This window comes from Acyrthosiphon pisum, chromosome A3 (assembly GCF_005508785.2).
Source record: "Acyrthosiphon pisum isolate AL4f chromosome A3, pea_aphid_22Mar2018_4r6ur, whole genome shotgun sequence".
Classification (NCBI taxonomy): Eukaryota; Metazoa; Arthropoda; class Insecta; order Hemiptera; family Aphididae; genus Acyrthosiphon; species Acyrthosiphon pisum.
In genome coordinates, this window is record NC_042496.1 from 17,399,605 (window position 1) to 17,425,346 (window position 25,742).

General features: G+C 26.3%; 1 protein-coding gene across 1 annotated transcript in view; it reads right to left on the reverse strand.

The window, feature by feature from the left end:
- Positions 1-22,082, reverse strand: part of LOC100162640 (chaoptin-like) — an 83,169-nt gene extending 61,087 nt beyond the window's left edge. Inside the window, exons 1-2 of the mRNA XM_008189611.3 lie at positions 21,395-22,082; positions 6,734-6,832 (exon numbers count right to left, since the gene is read on the reverse strand). The gene's annotated coding sequence lies outside the window, so the exon portion shown is untranslated. The remainder of the gene's footprint in view (positions 1-6,733; positions 6,833-21,394) is intronic.
- Between the last annotated feature and the right edge of the window lie 3,660 nt (positions 22,083-25,742).

Genomic DNA, 25,742 nt, shown 5'->3' on the forward strand with positions numbered 1-25,742 from the left:
AACCATTTGATATCCGAATACCATGTACGCTATATTACTCGGTTCAGATTCAGATAATTTGAAAGCAAAATATTTATAAACCTACAGTTGTTGCTTGCGTAATTTGTGTATAATGTATATAATGTATTTCACATATATATATAAAACAATTTCAGATGGCAAAATCCTTTACAAGGAATATGTACAATTTAAACCATATATAGAGCATAAATTCTTGTTAATTTACAAATTGAATTCGTTAATTTATGTAACATTAAAATACCTAATGAAAATGTCAAAGCAGTGACCTTTGCTATAAAAACTTATTGTTTGATATAAATGTAATAGATGCAATATTTAAAAAATAAATGATGTTTTTAGTATATTAATATTAACATAAGACAATATTATAAAGAAGAATCATCATATTTTATTGAATTCAAAAAATTCTATATTGTATTATTGGTCTTTAATTATGTATTTTACTAAGGATACCGTTGCCAAATATATATTATAATATTTTTTATTAAAATTTTAATTTTAGGTAAAACATTTTTTATACTAAAATTATATTTATATTCAGTAGTATCTTCATATGCTTTGTAAATAATTGATATATTTTTAATTGTACTGTAGTTTTTTTTAATAAAAATTGTCAATAATATAAAATATTTTAAATATTGTTCTATTTTATACCTTTTTTACTCAGTTTCAGAAAAAAAATATATTCTTAGTCACTTACTTTCCTTATCGTTATCACCCACCATTTATTTTCATTCATTTTAAATTTTTTTCCTAAATAAATAAGAAAAATCAAAATATTTTATTGTCTACTGGTGTCACTTTAAGATAATGTTTTATTTATGTATCTTTGACGAGATCTGTCTAAGTTGAATACTACATAATAAACTTTTATTTTATCACGAAACATGTACTTTATTTTTATTCCCGGAATAATATTATGGGTTATTACTATACATATATTATTGATTTTTCAATCAAAATATTTACATACAATTATTATAAATATAAATTTAATATTTAATTATTATAACCTATTCATATGTGAATATTATATATTAATATATTATATTTAAATTAAAATTCTACTTTAGTTTATAAACTTAATATAATATTATCAGTTTGATGCATTCATAAATCATATAATTATAATGTAGTTTTAAATATTAATAGCAGTCAACATAAACAAAATATATATCTTAGTAGTAATTTATTTCTAACAATGTATATATTTCTATAAAATGAGTATCGTACTATATTAATTGTTTATGTAGAAAGTAAGTACTATATATATTATGATTATAGTATATAGGTTAAGTAAATATATTATATACTTTACATTTATCTAGAATGATATAATTATTGTTAATTTTATTTTAATTAATGAACAAAAATACTACATACATTTTTTTGTATAATATATTTTAAGCTAAATGCGAACTTAAAGTAAATAATAATTGAATACATTTTAAACATAATAATACTAAAAATAATCCAAACTGCTAATTTTTAATAATAATAATATTAATAAACTGACCTATAAAATATAAATAGCATGATTATTATTATCTTACATACTGAGTTGAATTTTAAGTGGTAATAATTTATACCAAAGTTTTATCCACAAATGACGTAGGCATATTATAGGAATACATTATTATTTAGCATAAGAAGTTAAGCTTTGGGTAATTCAGGATCGAGGGCAAATGTGCAATCAGTTTAAAAAGGTACAAATATAATAACTACATACACTTAAAGAAAATAATGAGAAATCATTTTGCTATCATTTATGTTTAACTAAATTATATATAATGCTCAATTTCGTTATTGATAACTTGGATGACAAAATAAAAAAATATGTTCTCAGAGGGTTCTATTTCCAAAAGTATAATTTACACTGGAAAAATTGTTTACTTATAAGTCTATAAGAGTATCACTTTTCAAAATGCATGTGAAATGCAACACGTCTGCACACGAATAAATTCAACGACTTTATATTATCTATATATTATTGTGTTTTGATGATATTATATTTAAGTCAATGTATTCCGTGCTTGAAGGAATTATTGGTAGAAACATATGAAAAAATCTCCCCAAAACACGCGTGTTAGAGACGTTTCTCATAAATTAATATTCCAGCCAAACCACACACACACACACACATAACTTTTTTGGCCCAGGTATATGTCCCATCGCTGTTTAATACACGGGCAAAAACCTTATAGTATCTATCTCACGGAAAAAGTTAAACCAAAAAGTTTTAGCTCCCCTTCATGATAAATCATTTGTTTTTTTTTTATTATTACCTACTATTATTTCTCGTCGCATACCGTTTTTTCCATACATTAGTATCCAACGATATAATTATAACATATATTATATAAATTATATTTTACAGGGTGATTCACCACTAACTACGCTAACTCAACTTTTTTCCACCAATAATGAATTTATATGAATTCTAATTTTATTGTACCTGAAGTTTATTTTTTTACGAAAGAAGAAAGAACAGAAATTTAATCAAAAACTATTAATGACTTACTATTTACGCTTTACATAATTTAAACCTTTACAAAAAAACATATTTTTGAAAAAATATATATTGATATTTATATAGTTATAACTTTTTTTATTTTTTTATTGTAAACACATATTAAATTTCTTGTTCCAAAGCAAAATATTATTTTCTAAGTACTTCAGATGTATAAAAATTACATTTTTGATGTCCAGTATTATAATATGAATTAAAAAAAAATTAAATCTAGATACACGGAATACACTGTGTTCGGAAATATTTCGATCCACTACTCCGCATACAAGAACTTTGAATATATTATATAAAATTAATTAACTTAGTTATACGTTGTAATTTTTTATATTAAAAATACCCCGAATAATAATCTGCTTCTAAATATGAAATTGAAAATGTGTGTTACTATAAGAAATTAGAAAACTCAAATTGTAAAAATATATATATTTTTTAAATGTTATTTTGTTAATGTAGGTTTTAGGTATACATAATTTAAAAACTATTAATAGTTTTGGGAATATTAAGTGATTTCGTTGAATCAATAATTGATCGACCAATTATTGGTATGTGTAGTTTAGATTAAGATTTTATAATGCTATGTATCCTTAAGGACATGTTTTTCAAAAACAGATTATTATATAATTTAAAGAGTGTGCGGTGATATACTATTTTTTCGATTATTGATAACCATCAGTTTTAATTGTAAACTGTTTAGAAGAATTATTTTAAATGTTGATGTAATTAATTGAAATACGAGCAGTTGTTTCAGAGTTATTTAACTTAAAGTACTAAGAATAATTATTTATACTCCATGAAAATAGTTTAAGAAGAAATGAGGGCTATGGTGATTTGAATTAATTAATTAAAATGTTATAATTATTAAAAAAATTTCAACTGGTATCAATAATAATTATTATTATAATAAATTACATGTATTTTATAATTTATATTTACCATTATTTATAGTACATTATGATTTATGACTTATGTCTTAGAAATTAATTGTTGGAATGTCGATTTAAATGTATCAACATTCAAAAAAGTCATCTACTTAACAATTATTTAGAATGGAAAAGGGTGGTTTCTTATTTGAAAAAAAAGAAGTGTGTTACACTACAGGACACTCTTTAAATGATATAAAAAAATTATTCAAAAATTTAGTATATGAAAATGTCATAAATTAGAATTTAAATAAAATATGTATTATTTGTGGATGGAAAGGTGCAACGTCTCTTTGGTGAACTATCCTGTATTAAATATGGTGCTAATTAAAAACATTTATTTGACAGGAAAATAAAATTTAAAACTTTTATTTGACAAGATGAACTTATTATCTTTTTATATAATATGGATTTTTTATAGATCAAATAACATTTTATTTTCAAATTCCACAATTTCATAGAGAAAAAATAAAGTTTGTCATTTACAAATAAATAAGAGTAATTACGGTTTTCATGCAAAAAGTAGCAAGAGTTTATATAGGAAATTAATTTCATACGATAGCGTATAGTAAATACCAGAGCCCAGGACCATCAGTTAAATTGTGTAGGATCCATGAAAGTTATGCTATTATCAAATAAAGCCAAGACAATTCCAAATACATTTTTGACTCCTTCGTTTCTTGTTTAATATAATATAAAACTTAATTTTAATCTTTTTTGTTAATTCACAAGTTATTTTTTTGCCATTGCAGGAGATTAGCAAGCATAGCAGTTAATCAGTGACCATTTTCCATTGTTGGATATGAAAATTTAATTTACATTATGAATAAACTAGAAAATATATCATCGGTATAATCTTATCTGCATACCCAACAAATAGTAAATTATACGATGCATATGGTTCATCGAAAAATAATTATAGTGTTATATAATATTAAAGTCGTGCAAACGCCTCGAAGGCAAATTTTTAAAATTGCACCGCCGTCAAGAACTCAATTAAAAAAAATAAAATAAGGAAATAAAAGGATATAAAGGAAAAAAAAAACAGAAAAAAATTAAGCTTCCTGTTTATCTATACATAAGATGCTTTTGTGCGTATAATAACGTCACGTAGCGAATAGTAATGGGTATAAAAGGGGAAAAAAACGTACTGTTGTCTAAAAATTGGAACGTCGTGCACAAGACATTAGGCATAATCTTGTTGTTGGTTCGTTATAATAATATATTAACTTTATCATTCTCCAGATGTTTTTCGTTTGCTACACCTTAAATACAATTTTTCGTATATTTTAGAACTTAATGCCAAGGTAAAAAAAAAAATGTTATCCATCTAAAACGCAGTAAGTATATTAACAATATAACACTATTACAGTATATAAGAATAAAATCAGAAGACGGCGTTGTGTGTATGCAATTTAACTACATTATTTAGGTACAACAATAAATATTATTTTTAGAATGGTGTATGATTTAAATTGTTTTTAATCATAATATTATTTCATTATAATGAAGCGCAATATTGAAGAAAATAACAAAACTGCACATTTTACAGCGATGATATTATTATAATGTAATATTTTGTTTTTTGTTTTCTTTAACAATGTGATTTTTTTTTTGTTAGAATATTTATGTTAAGGTTTTTTGTATCATTCTCCACGTGGTATTGAATAGTTTTTTTTTTTTTAATAATAATATTTTACAAAAAAAAACCCTTTGCCTATAACCATTTTTTTCGCCTCATCCGGACGCATCCTCTGAAATGCATGGTGACACTATTTAAATTAAATTTTAAAACTGCGTATGTCTTCTTTGAAGGTTCTGAATCAAACGATATTAAACTTTCAAGAGTTTTGACGCTTGGCTGCTTTAGGAAATTCTTCACTTAGCAGTAATTCGTGATTATTTTTAAGTTTTCATTACTTGCACGGTAGTTTATATTGAATTTTAAGTAGTTTCTTAAATTTCTTTCTCACATTTAGATATATACAATTTAAAAATGTGTTAATTTTAGTAGGGATTTTGATTGTATAATATCTAGGAATATATTTATAGTGTACATAATATATTATTAGCTTAATTGTTTTTTTTATTTATTATTGTTGTTGAATAATGGTTTGAAATATGAATGGAATTTATAATTTATACTATATCTAAGACGTTGTATGGTTTCGTATGTGCTATATCTTTTTGAAAATGTTAATATAATAACTGCAAATTATACTTATTTTATCTTAATTAAAAAATCTATAATATTGAGTAAATTTATATTTGATAACTTTTTAAGACAAAATAAAAGTTTTTCACTTATTTTGTTGAAAGTTACAGCAACAGAAAATTTATTATAGTATAATATAACATATAGTATGATCTATAGTGTAGAAATCAGGATTTGAATAAATATCTAATTCCTAATCAAAATTATCTTCAGTATAATTTCATATTACAGTCGAGTGTGGTTAAGTAGAAGTTGGAGGGACTGGCCAGACAATTTGAATTATTCAAGAATTCGAGTTATCCAACGATATTACAACTATGAAAAATTCTAGGGACCAGGGAAAAAGTTTGAGGTATCGGTGATTTTGAGTTAAAGAATTTCAAGGTCAGCTGTATTTTAATTATACATAATATATTATATTATGTGTTGAATTCTATTTTTTTTTTTAAATCTAAATTAAGTGGCATAAAGGGTTAAACGGTTCTACTAAAAACGACTGTATGGTCATTTTAATGTCAGATAAATTACAGATTTAACTGCTTTTGGTTTTTACGCGAAGTAGGTGATCTTTATTTCCACTGTGCGATTGTTTCTGTTGGGTTGTTTTACGAAAGCTTTCACGAATAAACCGAGAGGTCAGTTGCGAGTTGTAACGTGGCAATGTTAACAACATGGGAACGAATAAACGACTTTCAACCGTATATTATTACCGTATCTATATTTACTCATAAGTATGTACAATGTGCACACAGACATTTACGTGTTATATAAAATTATTATAATATTTATATTTATGTAAAATAAAAAATATAATCACGTTATTTTGTTCCAGGAATTTATGAATATTATTAAAGTTACTTTCACTGATATTATAGTAGTACAGTATATTATTCACTGCAGAGGATCGTTTTTCAAAATTATTTTCTTTATTTTTTAAACATAAACGGTATCAAAGACTGATAATAATAATAATAATAATAATAATAATAATAATAATTCGGGTTAAAGGATTTAACTATCCCCGAAAAGTATAAAAAAGTTACTTACCTTCGAAAAAATATTTTTGCTTTGTCACGGTTTCTTTTTCAATAATCTTCTTTCCTCTGTCACATCATGTAGTGTTGAGTCCTTTTCAAAAATCGCCCCCTGTCGAAAAACAATCTTTTGTATAATTCTCAACAAACTAGACCTACATTTATTTTTTATATATGTATATATATATTACAAAGTTATCGATACATGTAGGTATATTTATATTACGCGTTATACATCGAATGCAAAGAACAATATAATCTATCCTGTAAAAGGTCCTTCAATTTTGTACAGTCATTAATCTCGATTAACGTTGATTCCCAAACGTTTTCCCACCCGAACAGTTTTCGGGTATTTTAACAAAATACCCGTCTCTTTACTGAAAGGAGCACCTCCCTTGTCGTTGTCTCATCCTTGCCTTTACGATGCCACCAAAAGGTCGGCTCATTAATTCAAAGTTGTCTTACGCCCGTCCAAACGTTAAACAAGCGACCAATTTACGGTGTGGCCAAATCGTGAAAATTTAAAATCGGTTTATTGTTATCAAAGCTAAGGTATTCTCGGTGTTAGAACTAACGGAGAAGGTAAAGCGAAAATGTCTAATTAACACATGAAAATCAAAACCATTAAAATTGTTCTACAGTAACTACATTTTATGTCAACACATATGCAAATGTACACAATTAAGATACTATGATTTTTATATTATATTATGCAATATTATATAATGCATATTTTAATAAATTATCACGCAGCTTTTAAATAATACAATTTATTAGAAATCTGAATAAGATTGTTTTCTCTATTGCTATTTTTTAATTAAATATTTTAAATAAGTAATTAAGCGTGCTTTCTAGATTAAAATAAGTATTTTTATTTTATCATAATAATATAAATAAATACGTAATTAAAAATAAATGTTAATACTTAATTAATAAAGTTATTTAAAAAAAATTCTATGATTAATTCAGATAATAAATTATTGAATGGATCACTCATCCGTCTCTAGACTCTAATCAGTCTAAAGAACGTTAACTTTGTCAATTTAAATATAATATTTTCTTAGAAATACGGTCATTTTTAAACTGAAAAGTATTAATTTTTTATTATAAAATATAAGTTTATGATTTGTATTAAACTGCATTTCAAATGTATTTTATATTAACTAGTTACATCAATAAAAAATTATCAGTAAAATGTAATCATAACACCACCAGTACTAGTGTTTATTAAAGAGCAGAATAATGTTCCAAGATAAATTGGCACATATCCAAAATGCTTTGATTAGGGTAAAGGATGTATGGTTTTCACGCAGTAATCTCTAAAGTTGTTAGTTGGCACTTTATTATATTAATTGCGTACCTACGTTGGAGTTTTTTTTCAACTATTTGGTGAGAATATCATATTATTTTAATAAATTAATATGTTAATAAAAATAAATGCATTATTATAATAATATACTGGCACAGTATTTTACTATATTCCGATACAGTGTAAGTGCGTAACACTGAAAGAAACCGGAGAATTTTCTCTACTGTACCTATATGGTAGGACGTTTCGAGTGCTCCTTGTAATTGAATATAGGCCAATGTAACGGATGTGTTAAATTTGAATTCAATGATTAATCGGTGTACCTATATACGAAAAACGATTTTGAGTGGTGACGATCTGTTGAATGTCACCCTAAGGATATTAATTGATTATCGTACATTTATATTTTTATTACTTATTTATTATGTAGGTCAAAATCATTTTTTCCAAAAATATTGCATATATTATATTAATAATTATTATATTATCAGTATGTCACGTATCGCTCTTATTAACTTATACGTCAAACCTTGTACCATGTAACGGCGTGAATATATGTTCGTGGTATACAATACCTAGTCTAAAATTAGCCTAAATATTTTGAAAATGTAATTGTGTACCAACCTATAGATAAAGATAATTTAAGTAATATTGAAATATTTTAAGTTTTTCATCTAATACTTTTTTAATTAAAACTAAATAATAAAGTGAATACCGAATCATTTTTTATACCGTAAAATGTATCGTCAGGTACACACTCCGAGTTGCGAATGACGGAACCTAAAACGTAAATATTAATATGTTATTTTCTCGTCTTTAACATATTGACTCGCGATAATAAATTACGTATAATATGATGTTTACCGATCGTTATTGTTTCATATTGGCTTTCATAACTTTTGGAAAAAAAAAAAATCTTTTTTATACTTTTTATAATAAGTACGTAGAATAATATCAGTTTTATTAAAATGTATTCCCGCAAACAGTATTTCTTAATATATCGATAAAATGTAGCTGATAATATTATTATTATGATTTCAGTTTAATTATTATTTTCTGAAAAATTAGTATCAACACGAGTCTATATTTGGATAAAAAACGAATTGCAGAATATAAAAAAATAAATAACTTAACACAATATATACTATATTCTTAACGTCGTCACACAGTACCTATTCAAATTTCAAATTGTTATTATGTACTATTTAGTATTTTATTAGTGTATGAATTAATAAGAATGAAGAATGAAAATAATTTCAAACAAGTAAATACATTTTTTGAATCCTATTAGATGTTATAGGTTCTTAATTTTTTTATAAATCTCATTTATGTAATATTTATTTACATACGTACATTTTCAGTTGAGCCCATTATATTTTCGAAAAAATAAACAATAATACATATATACATCAAAAACTATAATGTTCATGACTTACTTTTCATTAAAAACAAAATACACCGTACAAAATGCATAAAAGAGTTTTGTTAAAAAAATAACAGTAATTATTTAATATTTCTTAATAAAAATAATAACATAAATTTAAAACAGGATACAAGTTGATATTCTTAATATATTTTAATTTTATACAGTTTAAGTATAAAATTCTACACCTATTATTTTCGATCTCATTGCACATTTTAATGTGATTACTGCTGTGTTATAAAGTCGTAAGGTTGCGGTCATATAATTTTATTTTTCAAAAATCATGAAATATCGAAACTTTTTTTTTTTAATTCGTGACTTAGTACATATTATTATATTTTGTTTCAGAATTTTGCCTCACTTGTTTTCTATAACATCACTGTATTGCGTGTGCGGCTACAAAAAATAAACCTACCTGTGTCATAACAGTGGCAAAAAAAAAAGGTTAGTGGTCAATTCGATAAAAATTTTCATTTATTTTTGTTAAACTTCAATACACTTTTATTAGGCATACATATAATAATATGTAAATATGTATTTGTAATATTATATAGGTACCTACCCTTAATTTATCCAAAAATGCCGTGACCATTTGATTATAATTGGTACCCAACCGGGTCAATGGTACCCAGTTTTGGGAGTTGTACTCATAATTATACGTGTATTGACTTTCATGATGTAATCTAAAATTAAATTGCTTGACCTAAACGATTAATTATTCAGTGTGTGATACAGATGCTATTAAAAATATTACGCAATTTATAAGTCAGCAGTAAAACACAATGACAAATCGAATTAATTAATAAAAATACCTTCTCAACCCTGTTGGCCTGTTCAACAGGATCCGACTAATCCCCCTCCCCATAAAAAATAGTGTTTAGTAAAGTTATTAAATTGTATCATGCATAGTTCTATTATAATGACATAGTTTAATCAAGATATACTTGTTGCTCAAACATTTTGTTTTATTTATTTTGATAATATAAATTATAATATTTAAAATTATTTTTTTTATAAGCCATTCAATATAGTTAATTAAATTATATTTATAAACAATAACGTATAGTTTTTAACATTTCAAACATAGTCAGTGAATTGTGCATAATATGTACTACATTCTGATGATTCTGTATGTAGGTATTACTCATAATATATATATTTTGAATTTTGAAAAATAAAACAATATGTAGGTACCTAAATAAATATAAACATATTGGTATATTTTTAAAACTCATTTATTGAACAATAAAATTGTTTTAACATATTTTGTTATATAAACGTGTGGTAACAAAAGTAAATATAGAACAACGATAGTCTTATCTAGTCTTAAAGAATACAATTATTATTCAATGCACTGGATATTGGATTTTTGACATATCTTTTCATTTTTAACTTTGCATTACAAATCAACGAGGTGTGAAGAAAAAAATTATGCAAAAGTTCATTGTAAAACTGTTTCGTATAGTTAAATTTAATTAGTTTCAAGAAGAAAAGCTATTCTGGTGCATTGATTCAATTACTGATTTTCCAGTAACAAATAGAGCACACAGTTATTCCTTAAGATGTTATTATTATAATTGTTGCTTGGTGCTTTTATTTTTAAAATATTGATCATATTGACACAACAATTATTTAGAGAGGTAAGTATACAGTGTAGAATCGTACAAATATAAAATACACAAGGAGAATACTGAATATTATTAACAAAATTCTCCAAAATATAAAAAAATCTACTTTAATTATATTATGCAATGATATTGAAATGATTTTATAAAATATGCTGTACCATTATTCACAACTAGTTTTTAAATTATATTATGTACCTATTGTACCTACATAGCAATATAGATTATAAAATAAACTACCTAATATTTATAATTAATGCTAGTACCTACATAATATTTTCATAAATATTTAAAAATATTCAAATCAGTACAAATTGTAACGAAATATTTGATGTTAAAATAATAATTTGTTACTTAAAAATTCTGTTTTCAGCGTCAAACATATTATTTTTATTTTTATACTTCATAGAAGTAAAGAGTTTAGTTGTATTATCGATATAATATACAACAATGAACTGTGAATAATTATTTGGATTATTGCCATATTTTTCACCCCTAAATCATGTTTTGCCTTCTTAATTAACGTATGTGTACATGCACATTAAATAATAATTATTCTAGTGAGTGAGAAAAAACTTAAAAGACTCAAATCAAAACAACTTACTCTCTTGCTAATTTTAGATTTGAAATAAAATGAAAAAAAAATAAATAAAAGGAAACACATGCTTTGAACGACAGTGTAAAGCTTTTATTTGTTCACCCAACGTTTCTGGAAACTAATTAAGTTTCCCTATCGAGCCAAAAATCTCAAACTTTGTACATTTCAAAACCAATCGTACAATAAAATGTTATACGCTTGACGATTATAATTTTCATTACAATTAAAACCAACAGTAAAATTGGTAGTTCAAAATTTAAGAAAAAATATACTTGTCTAATTTAGAAAACAAAAGAGAAAATATAATATAAACTTAGAATATTACAATACAATAAAATATGTAAATATAAAACTTATGTCATTGAAAATATCTTGATATTTTAATGTTCAACGTTTAATAATAATAATTTTGCAAATTACTTCAAATGCCACAGCTGCTGAGGGTAACCATAATAATGAAAATTTGTGTACAAAACAACTTTAGAAATTTGGACTTTGGAGGACCATTAATTACACTTAATTTGTCAATTTCATTTTAAATATACTTTTGTGGTACAATAACAGGAGTAACAAAATACTAAAGTAAAAATAGTTTGATAACGGCACAATTAAAAATAAATAATTGAATATTGATTATTATTTATGAGAACGTGTTTTATTTCAAAATAGAGTTTATATTCATAAGTGTTTTTTACGATTAATTTTTTTTTTAATTTGAAATACATCAACAGGGTATAGGATTGTATACATAAATATAAAAAAATCTATGCAATATGGATTTTACAAGCAAAAATTTAAATATTTTGAAAATGAGTAGATCTTTTTTAAATTTCTTAGTTAACAGCTGAACGTTTTTCGGTAGTTAAATATTATTTAACATTAATTTGAACACCATCATATATACTTCTTTGATGTTTCTAAAAGTTATAATTATATAACTATAACTTATAATCATCAATTATTATTCTATTACGTAAGAATCATGAATTTTATACAGTACGATCTATATTGTTTTATAGTTGTATGAACTAAATTTTTAAATAAGTGGTCAAGCTGAAATGACAATGGAACATTTAGGACTTACATAACTATAAAACGTTGAATTTCTAAAAAATTATTCTCTCAATGAATTAAAATCAAAAACATTTAATTAAATAATTGTATCTTATCTAATGTATACACTCGTTTAGACTGAGATTTTTATCTTAATATCTAAATTTATTACTATTCCAATAATAAATGTAACTGTGCATAAACTATTGATATAAAACCGTGCATACTTTTAAACTTTTAACATATATACTTATCAAAATATTTCCATCCTTAATTAATTTAATAGATACGTTAAAATAAATGTTGCACACTTGCACTTCCTGCCACCTGGGCACTTTATTAATGATATTATAGACGAGTAGAGAAATATCAATGTTTTGATAGTTATTATAATTAAGCACATTAAATTCAGAACATAGGTACATTACTCAATGAATTCAGCCAAGTCTAATATTTTGTAAAATTTACTGTATCCTCTAAATCTATTAAAATAATCAATGAATAGCTTGAGTGTGTATGTAAAAAAATCATATTTTACTTAAATTTAAAAATAAATATAACATTATTTATTTTCGGCTGAAAGTTGGTATGTCATGACAGGAAACACGGAATAAATTGTAATATACCTATTACCAGGTATAGGTACCTATATTTTAATGACTAATAATATCCGCATTAAAATGATTGCGATTATTGTTGTTTGTATGATAAATATATCGCAGAGAAATGGATAATTAATAAACTATATAGTAATTTCTGTTGAGTTTTACATTCATATAATAATATGTTCTGACAACAAACTGCAATGGAAAACTATAATACTGTCATAAGCACTTTACACCATCGTCATATAATGGTACCTACGCACAGTCTACCTACACATTGGCTCAATATTGGGGTGGAATCTGCAAATATGATTTAAAAGTTCTATATTCTACTTTAATTATAATTACAGCACCGTCGATGTAACAGCACGAATAGCAGGAAATTGCAGCGTACAGTCTCTACGTTTTATATTATATGTATGTGTGAGTGTATTTTCAATTTTGTACCACTGTACACATAATCGCGTAAGTAATGGCATTACATAACGATTCCCATAGAAGATTCACCTAGACGTAATGTTTTAACGTAAAATTACATTTCTATAGGTAACCGTATTTATCATGCCAGTTTATCAATAATTAATAACAATCGATTTTAATGGCAAATTAATAATATTCTTTCAATTTCCTAAACCTATTTCGTGATATTCAGTGATTACTTCTCAATTACTATAATGGGGCCTTACGCACTAGCATTTCAACGGTAGGTATTTTCTTATTTTATTTATAATATAACTATATTAGCCTGTAACTAGTAGACACTAGACGGAAAATCTACATTGGTTGGTGTATAGAATATATTCCTATTTCATAGGTTCAGTAGGTTAAATTCTGTTGAATTAAAGTAGACATTTTTCTTAGTCATGAACTAATACTTATGTGTTTCAATTTCTAAATGACAATTTTAAATAACCTGCAATTGCATAAAAATGTATTGTTTCTCTACAGTTAATAGATATAAGTAATTATTAATCTAAAAAAAAAGTAGAAGGTGGAGAATGTATGTGTGTATAATATATTATATAATTATAGTGTAATGAGTAAATCAAAATCAAAACCAATTCAACCGTTTTCCAAAGCAGTTTTTTTATGAGTATACCTATCTTACATTTAAATTAAGAATTGACACAAATAATATTATACGTTTAATTAAAATAAATTATACAAAAATTCCTAATATTTTAACTGTATGTCCAATTTCAAATCGATATTATAAAAATAGTAATGATTTAAGGTGAAAAGTATAGGTACATAATACGATAAGACATTCACCACTTTTGTAAAACAAATTTTCGACCCCCCCCCCCCTCCAACATTGTTATATTTTATTATATTAACTATGTATACTAAAGTGAATTCCCTTGATTAATTTGTGGTTAGTTTGTTATGAATCTATTGTGAAACACTGTTGCCCGAAAATTATCTCTCCCTCGTGGTACATAGTTTACAGGTATAGTCATGCCACTGTATCGATTCTCTCTCTCAACATAAGTTTAGTTAGCTATACGCTGTGGGCATTGGCCTTATAACTAAAATAATTGACGATTTATAAATATTCATAGTATTTTAATATTATATTCAAAACCTTGTAAACCAAAACTTGTTATGATGTATAGTAGGCTTATCTAATGTTCAAAACATTGTTCCTAAACATTTTTATCAATACGTAAAAAAAACCAAAAAGATTCGAAAATTTCAAATATTTATTTAAATAGTTTGTTTTGCTTTTTATAGCTTTACAATAATAAATAATTTCTTAGTTTAAATATTTTGAAAATGTAATTGATTTTTTATTTCATTCTGATAATATATTTTTATAAGAGGTATAATAGGTATATTTGATATAGAACTATTTACTTACATACTTAAATACTCGTATTTTTCGGTTTTTTCTTTTAAAATTTATCCAAACAAATTTTTAAAAAAATGTAACGTTTTTTTTTTTACTTTACGAATTTTGTCAATGTTAGTAAAAAAAAATATTATATTTCTAAATCACTCCACCATACTTTCATTGAGTATCTAAAACATAAATTAGTAATTTCAAAATATTCATAAAAAAAACTCAGAAGATCTAAATTTACTAAATATGTTTAAACACGTTAAGAGGACGCTACACGGCCGTTCGTCAAAATTAATTCCTGAAAATGATAATATTCCTGCCCAACATCGTTCCCGGGAATTTCCAGGAGTGCCAACCCTGATTGGCAGGTATAGTAGGTATATTATAGTATTAGGGACAATTTATTCCATGATGAAAGGTCTTACACTCTAGTATTATAGTCGGGGGTAATCAGTTATCAGGCAGTTGTAGCGATTTAAGGTAGATAACTTACCTACAACATTTACAAGCGTATATTGTACATTAATTGCACTGCATAAGCATAATGCATGCCAGCTCTGATACCTAGTCCATTAGTTAATAATTAGAAAACTATTAATTATTTATAAAACATAACATAAGTAAGTACCTAGGCTACTTTTTCCGATATATCATTTACAACAAAAAAACCAGCGTTATCAATAAAGTAAGTACTTACCAGTTATACTACACGTCCCGTCAGTGAAAAGGAGCGTTGCCATTACATAATATTTGGTTACCAAGTAATTGATGACTATAATTTATTACTAAAATTGGTTATACTTAACTGTTATGTATTAGTATTATTACGATGGCTGTGGTGGCCCTTAACACGGTTACCTGCTTATAGCCGTTATCTCGCGATTAACTTAAACCGTCATACACCCTGGCAGACACACATTATCTAAAACTGCTCCAAATAAAACCACGTAAATAATACAATAATCTCGTAAACATAGTGTGTCAACGTATAATACCATTCACTATATCAATCTAAGCAAAATAATGGGTTCATCACTACTATATACGCGAGGCTTCTGAATGTCTTATTTTGACGTCTCAATTACTAAACACAGCTTATCGTCAAACAAAAACAAAATACATGTAAGTCTCAAAAAATCGCTTCTCCCGATAACCAAACTGACAAAATTGAATTAGAGTCTGATTATCATCTCAACCAAACTTCTTTCCCCAATCTTCATTCGCATAGGTATTATAGTAACTGGTTTCAATTATTTCTGTGGTACACTAATAGGCGACATTTTTTCCTGTATAGGTTCGACAAATTATGTTAAATGATCAACCAGTTTAGTCTTAGATGCTTACTTAGTGCCATATGCTGTTTTATAGAGTCTTCTTATTCGGAGTCTTACTTCTCAGTTATTAAACACTTTCAATCTAACAGAGTAGACTTTAACATTTATCAATTCAAAGAAGACATATCGTGTGGTACTTATAGAAATATTCATCACCCTACTTATTGATAAAGAAAGTTAAAAATGAATTACTATCACATGGTTACCTCCAGAAGTATAAACAATTACCTACAATGCAACACAATGCTTCCTCGCAAACTTTTTTTTATTTTTATTTAAAGCCTGGCCTTAACATCTTTGAAATAAAATGTACACACTACATCAAAATAAAAACGCCCCTTGCCAATAAATATACCATATAATGTCTTCGTTGTTAAAAATATAGCTCGGGATATAGTCACACTAAATCCTACCCTAACCCTCCTTTAAAATGCAATCGTTATGGTTAAAACCATCAGTCCATTATGTCTGTTGTCGGTGCTGCTAACACTGTCTGCTCTACAATAAAAAAATCCCTGTCCACCAATTCACTAATATTAACCCAAATATTGTAAACGCTACTTCAAATTCAACTCCAGCTCTCTCTAAAACCTGTGTTCAAACTACCATTGAAAATTCAAGTAACCACTCCAACTCAGTACCCTATTATCTCTTGAATTTGCATCGCTCTGTGAACATGTTGAAACCTTAGTTAGGGCCTAGTCTCTCGTTTAATTGGGTACCGCATTAATAAACTTATTATAACCAAACATGAAAAATAGATGGGTAATTATTTTTCATTCAATATCCATCCTAATTCGGAATTACTATAGCCTTACGCATAAAATAAATTAACTAAAAGCTCTTTTACTGATAAAATATCGAAATAATTCTGAGAAGTGAGTTCACCTCACTTCATAATCTACTTTTGAATTTCAGTTATTCAACCAACCATTTGTAATCCATACATATGAAAGTTTCGATTTTTTTTTTTATTTATGTATCATAAAATGATTATCAGTCAAAAAGTTTTAAATTTAATACAACAATACTTATAAATTGTTCTTATAACAATTAATAAATATGGAAAGTAAATATGAATTATTTTTTGTTTTACTATATGGATATTTGAAGTTGAAGTAAAATTATTTTTTAGTTAAAAATTATTTAGCACCTATTAGTTTGGAAAATGTAATACATAAGGTTCCTCGTGAGATTAAAATTTAAACTCAGATAAACTTCAGCTGGTCAATATTTAATTGGGTTGGATGATTCCTAGACAACATGGATTTCAAGTTATGTCTGTTGTGCAAGTTTCATAAAGGTTCAAATCATGATTTGACAAAAAAAAGACATACATTAAAAACACATATTATATAGGTATTTAATTGTTTCTTAAAAATATCAATTAGGTACACATATTATTTTAATAACATAAATTTAATTTGAAAGAAATTATTTTTTTACTGAACGTCGAATGAAGGATATTATGATTCAGTAGGGCGAAACTAAAAATAACTTTAATTAGAGCGTTATTACATTTGTATGAACATTTTATTTTCTATGAATGGTGATGGTAGGTACCAACAAATAAAATAAAATATATACGTTCGTTTACATGTTTATACTTGTTTCAAAACTGCATAATACACTAAGTGTAAATAATACAAATGTGTAATTTTATAAAATTCGATTTTAAGTAATTAAATATGTTTATACTTTTAGTTTTGCATTTTGTGTTGCAGAATAAATATCAAATATTGTATACTATAATAGGTACTATATATTTATTATTGTAAGTACCTTATGTGAACATAAAATACCTCTGATGAATGATATTATACATTGCCATGAATAGTAAATTTATTTAAGATGAATAATTTACTTATATATTATTCATTATAATATTAGTACCTAAACATTCATTAAATCAATAGTTTTTAATATAAAATGAATAGCTTTTAAAAAATGACCGCTTATTACTATTAACAAGACAATAATTTTCATACAAATCTTTAATAATAAGTAAGTTGTATAGGTGTCATAAACATATTTAGAATAATATTCATGGTATAGGTATCAACGACGATTAAATTTATGAAGGTACAACAATAAAATTAGTTAAGACTTAAATGTACGTAGGTATGTGCATAGACTATAGCTATTCAGAACTATTTAAACGGATATATTATTATTAACTTAAATTAATATTAAATAATAGTTCAATATTTAAATTTAACAAAATATAATATTAACTATCAGTTATTTTATATGGAATTTAGTCGTCCTAAAAATTCTTTAGTGTTCGTCTAAACACCTTCTATAATTATTTTTACTGAATTATATAAAAATGAAAATACTAAAATGTCCATTCACGCTATTATTATGCTAATTTTGAATGTCTTAATATAAAATAATATATAAATGATATTAACTTTGTCTGTGATAAATGAAAGAAAAGTAAGTAAGTTTATTTTTCTACTGCATTATAAATACTCACCAGACCCGAAAAAATATACGGTTGACTGAACGATGAGATTTTTTTGGGGTATTTTAAAAAAAAAAAAAAACAGAATCGTTAAAATTATGTTATAATTTTTAACGTAAATAAACATAATAAAAAAGAAGTACGTTTTAAAATTAGGTTGACTTGCATTTACAGCATTTATTGAATTATTATACACACTTTTATTGCAGATCACTAACTGTTTATGCAAAGGATAAAATTCGTTGAAATATAACTAATTATTAATTTTGTATAAAAACAATATTGTTTTATACAATTTTAATTATGTCGATTTCTTATTAATTATTTCGAATTCAATTCACAATAAACAGAATTTGAATTATTATAATAATTAGTATTGATGATAATACATTGCAACACAAAAAATAATAACCATTAAAATAAGTATTGTTAAAAGTAATAAAAATTTAGGAAAAATACCGTAATAATGTCAAACGTCAAAAATTAAAGACATTTTATCAGATATTTATCTACATTATAAAAAAGTTCTAATAAAAGTAACGGAACATTTATAAATTAAAAGAGTGAATATCGTTAAAGTTTCAGGTAGCAAAAAAAGCCATTTACATGCGAGTTTTCGCGCTAGTTTATTTACGTACGAGAATTAACTCGTTTCCACCAAAAAAAAAGAACGTATCGTGAATAGCACGTGTCTACACGTAGGTACATCAAAAAATAAACATGTTCAAATATCAAGAAATCGTTATATTTTACCTACATAATATTATTATTATTACGGATTTGTATCATTAATCGTCATTCGTCTTGTCGGGACGTAGATTTATTGCTGGTGTCACTCGCATATATTATTTTGTATAATGACATATTATTATTATTATCACCAATAGTTTTACCTATATACTTAAAATAAATTGTATTATATATTTTTATACGTCACTGAAGAAGTATATGTAACCGGTAACAATAATGACGAAAGTCGAAAATTCTGAAATCTTATAAGCTATTGTACAGCTATCTTACAGCTATTTTCGTAACATAGTAGGTACCAACTTGGCAAATAGACGATTGGTATTATTATTATTTTAATTATTATTATTTAAATATGTTAATCAACAACCCACATAAAACGTAGTGTTTCAATAAATCACTTACAATTAATTATAGGTAATATGAATGTGTTTTTTACTCGGTTAATGACAACCACTGGTAAGATCGAACAGACAGAAAATGAGTGGACACACGCGATATTCAACGTTGGGTTGTTGGAGGAAAAATATGTCCGATTTCGGGGGGGGGGGGGGGGGACAATTACTTATTAATTACTTATTGCCTATATTATGTTTCAGACTAGGTAGAACGAGAACTCGCACAGACTACGTGTTCAAAACACTGTAGATATATTGCATAAACTAACCCACGGACTTTAAGTTGCAAGTATGACTATTTTTTTCTTCAAAATCATGATACAAGTAATTTTATCCTATTGCCAAATATTGTGTGTCTTAAATTATTATTTTCCATTTTTTTTTTTTTTTAAATATTATTTATGTCTACTTGGATCTAAACACGTACCTATTACTAGAGTGCAAATATAATAATATATTAATATTCAATGTATATTTCATAAAAATATTTACCCGGGCGTAATCATAAAACGCAAATAAATATACACTCCAGACTTGTTTTTTTTTGTAAAAATATAAACGATCAATTTGGACTTTTTATGTTTTATAGGAACACTTTTTTTACGATCTAATAGTAATAAATAATATTTACATTTATTATTATTATGTTTATATAATATTATATAATATTTATGTTGATAATTTCCCATGCATTTGTATTTTGTAAAGTAAGTCTTATCCTACGTACAATCAAACTGTATTTATTTTAAAATTATTATTTATATTGCATAATAGGTAGGTAACAATCTTTAGTATGTCTGTCAAAATATTATCAACCAATAACTAATAATATTACAGGTCCTAATTACAAAAAAAAAACAAATATCAAGAATTTAAAAACGAATCTAATAAAAATAATAAAATATTGATACGAAACTATTAAAAAATATACCTAGGTAAGTATTACATTTTTACACGCAAATTGTTTTTAGAATTATTTGCCATACCTTGAAAAAAATTGAAAAATTGAAAACATATTATAATAAATTGTACATTTCGAAAGTGTTTGGGACACACGACTACCAAAATATTGTAGACTGCAAGAGACGTCTTGCGGTCTGATACGTACAACAGCTGATATTTCAATCCACACGTTGTGAACATAATATTTTAATAATTATATCGTTATAAATATTACAGTAATATACTAAAATAATAATCGAAAAAACTCAAAAAAACGATGACAATAGCATTGTTATAAGGTCCAGACCGTCGTCGGACTATACGACTTACCTTCTGGGACCATCGCAGACGGTGGCGTTAACTCTGCAGAAGTTTTCGAAAAACGTTTTGCTCTCGGCGGACGAACACACGGGACTGGACCCACGCGCACACACGGACGTAAATACACGTCTGGACACGTATAACAATTATTATTTGTGTTGTGAATAATGACGACGACAACGACGCCAACGATATTATCATATAGAACACGCCGGACTGTGACACTCGCGCGCGACCAACGACCACGGCGACGGCGATAAACACGGCGCACTGCCGCCGGTAGACGTTTTACCGCCGACGCCGCGCCGCCGCGCATGCCGCTGTAGCGTCGCGGAAAACTTGCGAGTGGACTTGCGGGGAAATGCACACACGCGATTATGACGAAGACGATGACCGTCGTCAGGTGGTGGTGGTGTATGATGATGTGACAGCATGTAATAATAATAATAATAATACGTTCGTCTGGGTGGGGGGAAGGGGTACAGACTCTTATTGTACTCTGCAGGACGATTTATCCCCATCCCCACAATTATATTGTGTTATTCACCTGATGCAACTATCGACTGGGTATACAATATGCGTTCAGTCAAATTCTGATTTTTTTTCTAAAGTTTCTAAAGTATACTTAAGACCATATTTTCAAATACTCGTTTGTTTTTTTCCAACGGCGTTCAAAGAGGGTGACGGATGACGACGACGACGCCGATGGTACAAACTTTAATTTTGCAAATGACAACTTCCATTTTTTACTGCAAAATGAATTTAAACAGAATATGATTTTCACGAAAATCAGTACATTTATACAAATATACAACATATACAAATAACTTGACAACATATTGTTATAATAATATTTTATGTTTGATATATTTTATTAATGACTCATGACCATCAGATACAGGTACCTACTTAATAATAATTATTCGGTAATTGAAATAATTTAAAAAATCTTAATTGAATCGTATAATTTAGCAATAAAATGGAGGAGATCATACTTGGTGTATCACTCACTATATTCTGCTTCTTTTCATCTTTGTATTATTATATTATTATTGTGGTCCCCTGTTTCGCGGCTCTTTGGCCGGTAGAAACTTACTAGTTTATAAAAAAAACTGTTTTTAATAAAATGTACGTTCGTTTCGAAACGCGCAAATAATAAAATATCCATATAAACTGTAGCTTAGCGAAAGTATAGTAGTTATACACGGAAAGAATTCTAAAACGGAATCGGATTCCTTATAAGTTAATTTAGTTGTTCTACCCGAATCGGGTTTCCAAGAATTCGACTTAAGACTTAACGCATTTTAAAGAATTATGTTACTTTGTCCACTATTGTTGTTATTACTGTATTTTCGCTCCTTTACAAAACTTGAAACTTCGTTTCAAATATTTCAAGATATCTTAGGTCTTCAATGTCTGAATTTTTAGCCACTTGTGTATATCTTTGATTAAATGCCATTAACGGTATTTAATGAAATTATTATGGTTTCAATAAAATTTAATATAGTACAATGAACGTTTAATATTATAATTTATAATAAATACAAACAGAATTTAATACATCGATTTTGCTCAATTTAATATTGTCTAGAAGTCTTTGATTCGTCGTTTTAGTCGTAAAATCATATTATATAATTAGTGTATTTTAGTACGTTTTATATATTAGGTCAATAATAATTAATGATTGGTTCCTGTAATGATGGCAATAAACAAAATTAATTTAAAAATTAAATATTGTTATAGAACTGGGTATTTTGATAGTACCTTGACGACAATTAGTTTAAAAGCGATAATAGTAACGTCGCTTTTTTGAATATCTAATTCGATGATATACTATTGGAAAAGTTAAACGTTGAGGGGAAATACACAAATAGTTTGCTCTCGACGAAAAGAAGTGATTCAAGAAATATGTTGGAGTGAAACATTGAGTAAAATTTTAAATTGACATTTGGTTTAAAATTATTTAGAAATAAAAATTGGATTGGAACTTGAGCCACTTTAATGGGAGCCAGAGACCGTCTAAAAATGTATTGTAGTATCAGTAAGCTCAATGATAATTACTGGTTGGCCATCAAAATCTAAGTGGAAATGTACCTATGAGGTGCTAATCAACGTATAATGTTATGATTTGTGACAGTGGATAATGTCGTGTGGGGTGATGAATGAGAAGTGTTTATAATAACACTCTAGGTGGTTTCGATGAATTATTGTTCTATTACCAATATATGAACTATTATTGCCCTGAGTATATCGACCAAATTGGTATTTGGTACGTACAATTATTCTTTTTGTTGATATCAAGAGTAGATTGATTATTGATTATATTATGCAGTAGATAAAATTTGATTATTGAGATTTTTAATGATATTTAAGGTTGGCGATGGAACTTTTTTCTGGTCTTCCACTTATTGAAACTTAGCATGGTAGTTTGAAGCAAGTATAAATTTAATGAGGAAGCTGCCTTCAGCCCATTGAAATTTGTTAACTTTTAATTAATTAATAAACACGATAACTACGATATGATTAACTGGCAGGTAAGACGACTGTTAACGTCGAGAAAAATGTCGCGACTGGGGCCAAGTCATTAAAAGTTACAAAAGTCGTAAAATGCTGAAGATTTCTTGGACCGCGCAAATAGTTGTGGAATTTAAAAACATGAACTTGTCGCCGTCTTTCAGAGAAAGTGTAGTACGCCGCTGTGCAATGGAGTAGAGGTAAAGAACCTAACATTATATTATTAAGAAATTAGAAATTAGAAGGCTTTGCTTTTCAGAAATTCCTATTCAAAAAAGTTATGGTTATACGAAATGAGTGCAATTCGTTACGTTACAGTAGGGCACTGGTAATTATTATAAAGCTTTATTACGGTTTGTATGAGTTTGGAAGCAATAATAATTATTACATTTGAAAATCAGTTTAGTATGGATGAGTGTTTACCTATGTGTAATATAAAACGATAAAATAATGATGTGGTGCTCAAAAAATCTCTTGTCCATTCTAAAAATGTTGAGATTGAATTAATATAATAAGTAAATTCTCCACAGATAGGTGGTACCTAGCTTTACTATGAACTTCCTCCTTGCCACCCTGTCATTATTATTTGTTAATCTACCGGCAATTTTATTTATTGTACATTTAGTATAGATATATATTATTATTAATAAATGTAATTTTAGAAAAAAAAATTAATTATCTCATCATTTTTGCTTTATACGGAAATATTTTTCAACAAACAGTTGTTAATGGTATATGTCATACGTACTACAGGTAGATTATACCTTCATTCAATATTACATCATTTGAGAAACTTGAGAACATAAGAACAAAAGGAAAAATCTATCTAAATTGACAAGTTCTTATATCAAAGCAAAATAACGTACAACCAAACATGTTTTCTGTAAATTGCAGCTAAAATTCAACACACAATGACAGAAATAAATATAATGAAAGAACAATTGTAATATGTAGTGAATAAATATAATGACCTATGGGGGATTGAATTTCAAACATTTGGATATTTGGCTTTTGTTGGTCTCGTTCTGCGGTGAAACAATTCTATAAATATTATTCACTGTAATAAAGCGCCATAAAAAATATCTACCCATAATAAAAATTAAATTAAAAAGGGACAACAGTTCATTTGGAGGCCATACAAATATTAAAGTGAAGGAGTTTATATAATATATAATATAATGTATGGATAATTGCCCAGAATATTTTCGGTTACATATTCAAAGCCAGTTCATCATAATAATTGAAGGACTATAATGGTGTCTTGTGAAAAACTGCTACGAAAATAAATATGAATTGAAAGAGGTACTGGTTTGATGAAAAGACATAATATTATTTTACATTGTTAGAGGCATCATCGGTTAAAAACTTTTGAATACAAATTGTCAATTCAAAACGTCTTTTTAACCTAAGAGTTGTTATGTCTTTAATAAGAAATAGGTTATTAAAAAAATAAATTGTTACTAAATGTTACATATTATAAGTACGAACATATTAAATTCTTGAGATTCAGTTAAACACACTTAGATATCCTTAAAATTAGTATAATATGCATTTCATATATTATATGAATAAACACCATTTATCTTAATGTTTGTATTAATAATATTATATTTATAATATTAAAAAAATAATTTTATTATACATATTATGATAAAGTTAGTAATATTATTTTTAATCTATTATTAGCGAAGTACTATTTAAACAAATACCAATAGACCAATAGTACAATATAATAATACAGAGAGTTTTTTAACATCGTTATTACATATTATATTTAATACCTCTTAGTAAGTATTTTCTTGAGGTGTGCTCCAATCGGATTTGTTTAAACCTTTAACGAACA